Raw genomic sequence first — 8,173 nt, 5'->3', positions numbered from 1 at the left:
AATGACAAAAGTTACTGGGGGTAGTTAAGGATCTAGGTAACTGGAGAAACATTTATGGATTCGAGGATTTAATATGTACTATTAGAATGGATTAGAAGATTCAGTATGCACCATTGTAATGGCAATTCTCCCCAAATTGTTCTGTAGATCCAATTGAATCCCTGTCACTATTCCAGCAGGGTTTTTTTTTTGTTTTGTTTAGAAATTAGCAAACTGGTCCTAAAACTAATATGGAAATGCAAAGTACCAAAGATGGCCAGAATTATTTTGAAGAAGAACAAAATTAGAGGAATTAACCTACTCAATTTCACAACTATAAAGCTGCAAAAATCAGGACTGTTTATTGGTATAAGGATAGGCAATATAGTGCAATGGAACAATATGGAGAATCCAGAAATAAACCCTTATGTATATGATGTATTGATTTTTGACATACGTGCCAAGATAATTCAACTGGAGAAAGGACAGTCTTTTCAGTAAATGGCGCTGGAACAATTAGATACTCATATTTTAAAAGATTGGAAGGAATGGGAGAAAGTTACTTTGATCCTTACCTCATTATGGACATAAAGGTAAAAGAAGTAAAGGCTATAAAACTTATGGAAGAAAATGGGAGAAAATCTTCATGACCTTGAGTTAGGTAAAGACTTGAGTGTGATACCAAAAGCAAAAATCCATTAAAGAGAATATTGATGAATTGGACTTCAATAAAATCTTTTGGGCTTTAAAAATCATTTTTAAGAGAAAAAGATAAGCCAAATGTGCAGAGAAAGATTTTACAAATCATATACCCAATAAAGGGCTTAGACCAGAATATGTTAAGAACTACAACACAATAAGACAAATGATCCAATTAAAAAGTCAAAAGATTTGCTAGTCATTTTCCCAAGAAAGCATATGAATGACTAATAAAAACAATTTCTTAAGGATTATTGGTTAAATTAAAACCACAATGAGAAACCACATTCACTTAAAATGACTGTTGTAATAAAAAACAATGCCTTCCCCCAGACAATACCAAGTGTTGGTGAGGATGAGAAAAACTAGAATCGTCATACATTCCTGGAATGTAAAGTGGTACAGTCCCTTTTGCAAACAGATGGGCAGATTCTTAAAAAGTTAAATATAGACCTACTGTAGGCTGAGAAAATCCATTTCTAGGTACTATGCATAATAGGGCTGCCAGATAAAAGACAGGACACCAAGTTAAATTTGAATTTCAGATAAACAACAAACAACTTTTTATTACAGCCTGTCTCAAATATTTCAGGAGACATACCAAAAAAAATTGTTACCTGAAATTCAAATTTAACTGGGCATGCTGTATTTCAATTTGCAAATCTAATCCAAGAAAAATGAGAACATATATATTAACACAAAGAATTGTAGGTGAATGCTCATAGCAGCAGTGTTCTTCATAACCCCAAATGGAAGCAATTGAAATGTCCACCAGCTGGTGAACTGAATTTTTAAAGTATTTTATGTCTCTAGTGGTTTACTGTCCAGCAATAAAAAGGGATGGACACTGGTACACGTTGCAACATGGATGAACCTCAAAACCATCATGCTAAGTAAAATAAGCATGATGAAAAGACTGCAAACAGGCACAAGGGAACTTTCTGGGATGATGGAAATGTTCTAAAACGATTATTGGTCATGGATGAACATAAATGTACTAAGTCATTAATAGCCTACAGGCATAGGGTGATGCATACATAGTGTATGTATGCTCCAATAAACTTAAGACAAAAACCTCACTGCTACTCCTCCCACCCAGCGTACCTTACGTGCTGGTCCTACTGAGGCACCCTTCTGTTCCCAAGGCGCCCTCCCTGCCTGCTCAGGCTCTGCTGACTGTCAGACCTGCACATTCCCCCCACCTCTGCCACGCGAACTGAAATATCCCCAAGGCTCAGCTCCAGTGGATTTCCTCCATCATTACTTCATCCTGCCTTCTGGTACATCACTGATCCCCTGTAGGATTTCATTCCCGTTTTACCCCTTAGGGGTTTTTAGGACTCTCTCTCCTTCACACCCTTCCCTTTCTGAGCCCCTAACACCAGAACTAACAGGATAGCTTCTGTGATTATTTGATGCTAACTCTGCTGGGCCCTTGGCTTAGGGAGCATGGCATGTGTGGGGTACCCTGTAGAAGCACAATACCGCTACTTAGGGGCATCTTTGCTTCCTAGCTCCCCACACTCCCTTTATGAGGCTGTGTCACATCCTACACAGGCTTCCCCCAAAACTCTCGTCCTTGAATGGCTGCGAGGCCTGCCTCTGCAATGGGAAATCAGAACCCCGAGAATAGGGGCCGTGTGTCATTCATTTTAGTGAACCCCTTGCCTAGCCCAGGGTTTGGCTCAGAGCAGTCCCCAAGAAGAGTTTGAGTGAATGGACTTCCAGTTAAAGGAGTACTAAGTGAATATGAACTAATCTGAAAATGCAACTCTGGAACTGGATATTTCATTTTACAGAAGCAAAGCCTTTCTCCCCGAGGGAGAACCTGCCAGTTTCTTGTAAAGGCATTCCAGCTCCCAGCTGCTTCCCCTCCGGTCATCGAGGAGAAGACTTTTCTGTCCTTACCTCTTGGTTGCTCTTCTGTTTACTTAATCTGTCAACTACTTGCATTGTCCTTTTATCAGTTTGTCTTTTTCTCATACTTGATGTCATTTTTTTTGTTTTAAACAATGGGTTCTCCTTAGAATCTAGCACCTTTTAGTAACACAGAAGTTTGGAGCTTTTGTTTAAATTATTTTGAGTGAAATAATACTTTTACATTCTTGAATATTTACTGAACATTAACTATCACAAACCCTGTACATATCATTCATCCCTTTCTATTTCTTGGCATATACTATCCTTCCAAATTCAAAAACAATCCAAGTTCGTATGTACAGCATTCCAGACCTCAGCCCAGCTTCTGATTTTAGTGAACTGGATAATTTTGGAAGTTTTTCCAAATCTAATATTTTGTGATTCTAATACAACTTTTTTGCTTTATGCTTCTTTTTTAAACCATTAGGTGAGAGAAGTCTGCTTTTATCTTATCAGGATGGTGATATTTGTAACCTTTGCTTTAAAAAGGATCCAGACTTTGGTTTATTAGATGCAGGACCTGGGTTTTTAGGGAATGTAGGGTAAGCATGGGTGAGTGTGATGTGGGAAGCCAGTGCTTGCAGAAGACAAATCGGGTTGGGTTGGGTCTGGCAGCGTGTCTTACTTAGCAGGTGATTTGATTCCTCTTGGACTGTGGTGATTTGGCCATTTGAGTCATTCCAGAAGCCAGTGTGTGGGTCTGTGACTCTGGGTGTGCAGGAACCTGGGCAGTATTTGGCAGGCAGTAAGCACTCAGTATCTGCTGAATGCCTACACGCCAAGGTCACGGAATCTTGCGTCCACTCAGCCATTCTTTCTGCAGCTTCCAGAACATAGGGTTACACTGCTCGGTCACCCGTTTTCCGTGACCAAGGGTGCATTCATTTTGGAAATAATACTTATGTAAAGGTTTTTTAAAATTAAAGTATCATGGATATACAATCTTATGTTGGTTTCAAATGTATAATACAGTGTACCCATATTATTAAATCCTCACCTCCTCTAAAACAGTTACTATCTATCTATGTAGGAAGATGTTACAGAATCATTGACTGTATTCTCCATGCTGTACTACCATCTGTCTCTGTGACCAACTTATATTGTGATTGCAAACTATTATGCCCCTTTATCTCCCTCCCTCTCCCCCACCATCAGTCCCAGCGCCTCCCACTTATTTAAAGGTTCTTACCTGGTACCCAGTTACTCCTCATCTTGGTACCGCACACAGAGCTTTTGCCCCAGGACAGCCATGTCAGAGACTTGAGACAATGTCTCTTGGCTCAGTTCCTTGTTAGGACAAACAGACCCCTGTGCTTGCCCAAGCATCTCTCTATGATCCTTATTTCTTACTTATATTCCTAGTAATTCATGCTCCTGATAAACCAGAAGATAAATCAGATTTCAGGTTTGTGCAGGTTTCAAAAAGGTAATGTTTTTCATAAAGCAAAACAAAAAGCCTTCCCAACTCAGCATGTTCTCCAAGAAGTTCTCAGTAGATGGCAGTGTTGGTCTTTCTTTGTTTTTTGGTCTGGTTCGGGTGGTGGTGGTGTTTTGTTTTGTAAGACTGCATAGCTGAGGTTTCTGTCTGGCTTTAACTGTTCCAGAAGGTGTAGTTCTTTTCACTCGATCAGTCTTCTTTGCTCAGGACCTTACCAAAAACTGTTAAGTCCCCTAGACAGGCTAATAATTAAGTAACTCTTCAAACTAGTATTCTATATACAACATTTTAATTACAAAAGTTATACATGCTTGTAAAAATTCAAAAGGTACCGAAGTATAGAAAGTAAAAGTGAATAAAAGTTTTCCAGGTGTTTTTCTGTGCATATAAAATATGTATATAACATTATATATAAATGGGGGTCATGCTTTTTATGTTATTCTGCAACTTGCATTTGTTTTTTTACATAGTGTGCCTTCCTCCACATCAGTACCTGATCCTCACCCCTCTTTCATGGTTTATAACATTTACATTATGTTCCAGAACTCTAGTCACGTCTTCTAGGCTTGAACTTCTGAATACTTAAACATAATAAAAAATAACATTGACCATATTGTGGTTATGTAATATTAATCACTGCAGAACAAAGTGTGGTCAGAACTATAGAGAAGTAAAGAAAATCCTATGTATTTAACCCCTGCCAACTGAATGTCAAGATTCAAAGCTGTTTTTTTTTAAGTGGAATCTCCCACTTTATTTTTAATTAATTTTTTTATTGAGTTATAATTGATATACAATATCATATTCATTTCAGGTGTACAAAAGTGATTATTTTTATACATTATGAAATGATCACAATAGGCTTTATTACCATCTGTCCCCATACAAAGTTATTATAATACTGTTGACTTTATTTCCTGTCTTCATTTTTATTTTCCTTGGCTCTCATTGTTTTTGATTAGCTTATTTGTTTCAATCCCATGTTTTCTTGAAATCTCATTCTTACATTCCTTTTGCTTTGCTCAGGTACCCCCCCTGAGTCATTTGTCAGTTTGAATACATCCAATATAAGCTTTCCCTGCATAGCTGAAAATAACTTCTCTCCACTGATGGCTGGTTTGGCCTGGAGTATAAATCAGGCTCAAGCTCATAGTCCATTGGAATTTTAAAGGCACGGTTTATAAGTGTTTCTTATGGGAAATCTGAAGTTAGTCAAATTCTCATTCCTTTGTAACTGACCTATTTTTTTTTTTCCTTTCTGGAAGCTTTTAAGATGTTACCGTTGTTCCTGGGGTTCTGAAGTTTCTATAAGTGTCTAGGTATGGACTTTTTGTTTTTATTTATCCTGCTTTATCCCAGTAGGCTCTTTCAATCTGATGGATTGTGTTTTCCCTAACTCAGAAAAATTTTCTATTCTGTCTTTGATTCCCCACCCATTTCTTTAATATTGTTATTATTATTTTTGGTTCTTTCTTTCTCAAACTCCTACTGAATGAATGAATGTTGACCTTCTGGATCTTTCCTCTGTCTCTGGACTTTTCTTTCATTTTTTTACTGCTTTGTGTGTTTCCTGGGTTCTAGAAGATTTCATTGACTTATAGATAGCTGGTCTGGTTTTAGTCGTAGCCATTCTATTATTCCTTCTCTTTGCCAGATTTTTTTATTTTGCAATTATTTTAAATTTTCAGAAATGATCTCTTGTTCTATGATGGTGTCCATTTTAATGGCAGCTAGCTCTTGCTGTACGGATTTAGCATCCTCTCAAATCTCTCCAAAGATACATAAAAGTTTTTCTCATAAACGTTCTCTATTGTAGCTTACCTTTTTCAGGATGGCTCCTTTTGTTTATTTATCTTTGTTTAGCTCTTTCATTGCTTTTCCTCAAATGTTTGGTGACCCATGGCTGTTCATCCACTTTCATAAATGAATGACTATGTTAGTCTGTCTAAATACCTGGTAAGGCTGTTTCCCGGGGAGGGCTGGCTACAGGTTCCCACAAGCTGTCAGGCCATGTTGTGGAGCAGGGACACCTCTGGACTGCCTGGGGATTCCCATACCTGCCAGTGTAAGAAGAAGTATAAATAATGGACTGGAGCACTTCTCTGTGTTTTTCTCTTGCCTCTTCCCCTTGACAGATATGTCTGTGTGGATGTCTAGAGTGATTTTAGGCTCTGTTCTGCTCCTCTCTTGAGTCTGACATCCATTTCAGGATCCCTTCCTGGATAAATCACCCACAGTTTTTTAGAGGATACTTTTGGGTCCTAGAGATGCAAGGGTCAAAATTTCTACTAGTTGCTCTTTATGGGTTGAGGGTATGTTAGTGGGTAGAGGGAGGGAGAAAGGCGGGAATCATACAGAATTAGCTCCTTGTGAAGAGTTCCAGTGAATTCATTTTCTCTATCTTTATCTTTGTTGGGTTTTTGCATGATGGGACTTGGTGCCCCTGCTGATGCCCAGTGGGCCCACCCGTTATCCCAGCCCTGGCTCTGCCTCCAGAAGCTTTGAATGTAGATGCCTCAACTGAAGGAAGCTGATTGTTGACTGCTGACGGCCTCCTTGAATGGTCGCTTTTCTCTCCATCTCTCCCACCCCAATTGCCACGTCCTCATGCTGGGTTCCAGGGTCCTGAATTAATCTCGTGAGAAAGCACTGGAGATTGGACAGTATCTACTCTGAGCTTTCTACCTTTCTAAAAAGAAGAGAGGAGCCAGGAATTCACCTAGGTTGGAGGAGGAAGGGAAAGGTTTGCATGTTGGGTGGGGTTAGGGTGGATGGGATCCGTCTCAGAGCAGAGAGAAGATCTTGGGGATGGGGTGGGGGTGGGGGGGCTGCTCGCTGGGCCACCTTGGCCACCACAGTATTGTCACATTTCTGTCTTTACAGTTTTCCTTACTCCTTTCTGCCTCTATTAATCCTGCCTAGCTCAAAACCTGTACCTTCACTACGGGGATCCCCGTCGCCAAGCTAGCAATGCCCTTCTGTCTCTTACACACACACACACGCTGTTTCTGATTCATGCAGTCTCCTTCTGTCTCTTACACACACACACACACACACACACACACACACGCTGTTTCTGATTCATGCAATGTCCTTCTGTCACACACACACACACACACACACACACACACACACACACACACACACACACACACACACACTGTTTCTGATTCATTTCTGTGTCCCCAGAGTCTATCACAGTGGTGCTTAAAGAGCTTAGGAGCTTCTTGTGGAGCAAATATCCTTTTTAAAATTTTATTTTTGAACAGGTAATACACTAACAGGATCCACAAATGGTACAGCCAATATGGAAAAACAGTATAGACATTCTTCAAAATATTAAAAATAGAATTACCATATGATCCATTTATCTGAAGGAAATGAAAACAAGATCTTGAAGAGGTATCTCTACTCCCATGGTTATAGCAGCATTACTCACAAAAGCCAAGACATGGACTCAACCCAAGGGTCCACCCGTGGCTGCATGGATAAGGAGGATGAGGTGTATATATATTTTTCAGCCACGAGAAAGAAGCAATTCCTGCCATTTTCAACAACTTGGATGACACTTGGAGTCATTATGCTAAGTGAAATTTAAGTCAGACAGAAAAATTCGAAAGGTATTTCATATGTATATCATGTATATGTGGAATCTAAAAAACAAATTCCTAGAAACTGTGTAGAATGGTAGTTACTAGAGGCTGGGGATGGAGGAAATGGGGGAGATATTGGACAAAGGGTACAAACTTCCAGTTATAAGATTAAGAAGTTTTGGGGATCTAATTTCACAGAGCATGGTGATTATAGCGAATAATCCTGTATTATATATATACTTGAAAGTTGCTAAGAGTAAGTCATAAGTGTTCTCACCACATAAAAGAAAAGGTAATTATGTGACCAGATAGAGGTGTTAGTTAACGCTATGGTGGCATGAAACATTTGTGCCAACATTATCTTGCTGGGTACCTGACTCCCTTAATGTACCAGTGGGAAGAGATCCGCTTGGCCTGTTTAATGGGCAGGCGAGTACACTGTAAGTCTAGCTCTTAAACCCAGGAAGACCTCCTGGGATTTTTCTCCGCTCTCATCGCTGTCAGAGGGGTTAGGTCTCTGCCCACCTGCAGGGCTCTCAGCCTG

This window comes from Manis javanica, chromosome 2, assembly GCF_040802235.1.
Source record: "Manis javanica isolate MJ-LG chromosome 2, MJ_LKY, whole genome shotgun sequence".
NCBI classification, from domain to species: Eukaryota; Metazoa; Chordata; class Mammalia; order Pholidota; family Manidae; genus Manis; species Manis javanica.
The sequence above is the reverse complement of the archived record's forward strand: the minus strand, read 5'-3'. Positions refer to the sequence as shown.